This window comes from Populus euphratica, unplaced genomic scaffold (assembly GCF_000495115.2).
Source record: "Populus euphratica unplaced genomic scaffold, PopEup_1.0 scaffold908.1, whole genome shotgun sequence".
Taxonomy (NCBI): Eukaryota; Viridiplantae; Streptophyta; class Magnoliopsida; order Malpighiales; family Salicaceae; genus Populus; species Populus euphratica.
Window position 1 is genome coordinate 83,293 of NW_011500773.1, and position 1,694 is coordinate 84,986.

Genomic DNA, 1,694 nt, shown 5'->3' on the forward strand with positions numbered 1-1,694 from the left:
TAGTAGTAGTAGTAGTAGTAGTAGTAGTAGTAGTAGTAGTAGTAGTAGTAGTAGTAGTAGTAGTAGTAGTAGTAGTAGTAGTAGTAGTAGTAGTAGTAGTAGTAGTAGTAGTAGTAGTAGTAGTAGTAGTAGTAGTAGTAGTAGTAGTAGTAGTAGTAGTAGTAGTAGTAGTAGTAGTAGTAATAATAATAATAATAAAGAAAGAGAAGAAGAAGAAGATGATGAGAACTTTGAGATGGAATATTAATGTAACGATTAAACAATGATAATAACAAATGTCAAGGTTAGAGGTTCCACTAATGGTATATCAAACAAGTATAGTATAAACTCTTATTATTGAATTGGAAACCACACACAAAGGAGGTTCCAATCAGATTATATATTGTTAACATGATTACATTAGTCATCTTATTCAATTAATGCTAATACTTGTAAATCTCGTCAAGCATTCATGATTATAACTTATGTTAACAACAAATCAAGTTCCTTTCATAGCTCAGGTGTCGGTTATACCATACATTATGGGCTATGAAAGTGCCAAGCATTTGTTGTACCAAGTGTTATACAACATAAATCAAGATTAGTCATTTAACAAGCAAAGTATTAAAGAGTGAACAAGATAGCAAATATAAAACATGTTAGTATCAAACATTAAAGTCCATATTAAGTTTACATTATACTTATTCTTACACCATTAGTGTAACCTTTTCACCTTGACATAATTAACTTAGCTAGACATAATGAAAGAAAGCAAAATAGATAAACAAAATAAGAACATAAAAGTTAACTAAGTAAAGGAAAGGAAATGAAAGGCATAAACTTAATATTAATGAAAACAAAGCATAAAAAATACAAAGAGAGAAAGGAAGAGCATGATCTTGATCTGGAAATCAAGATGCCTAAATGCATGGCAAATGCCTCCTTTTATAGGCCAAAAATGGGAACTATTGATTTGATGACTAATTGATAAGTGGGTGACCAACTTTTGACTTGGTGACAATCCTTATCTTCTCTTGTCTGCCCAAAACGTCATTGATAACGTCAAAATTGGAGCCAGTTGTAAACATGAAAGTTGTAGGCAATTGTCTCAGCTTTCTTGTGTAAAAATTTCAGCTCATTTGGACTTCTAGAACTCCAGATATGGCCAAAATACCGAATAGTGCTCGGGCTGGAAGACAGATTCGGGCTTCTTTGTTGTTGCTACAATTTGGACTTGATAATGGCCTTTTTAGATCTTGGGCTCCATATGAAAGTTGTAGGCCTATGTCTTACCTTTCCATCCATATAAATTGGACCTAAATCTGAGATCTGTAGCTCCAGATATGACCCAATTACCGAACAGTGTTCCGGTTTGGATTGCACCGACATCTCTTTTCTAAGTTTGGCCATCTCTTTATCCTTGCAATTTAAGTTCTTCAAGTCATCAATCAATCCTTTCATTTATGTGATAGGCCTGCATTAAAAATAGACATTTACCATAAATTATAGGTATCTTATATTATTAGATACATTATTATAAAACATATTTTAGTTAAGGAGTTATTGATACTTCAAGTGCAAAATGATGATATAAAACCATGATAAAAATGCACTTTTAAGTACTAATCACACCCCCCAACCAGCTTATTACTAGTCCCTAGTAATCAAAGCGTTAAAATAGAAAACAAATTTGCAAATTTCACAAAGCAAGGTAT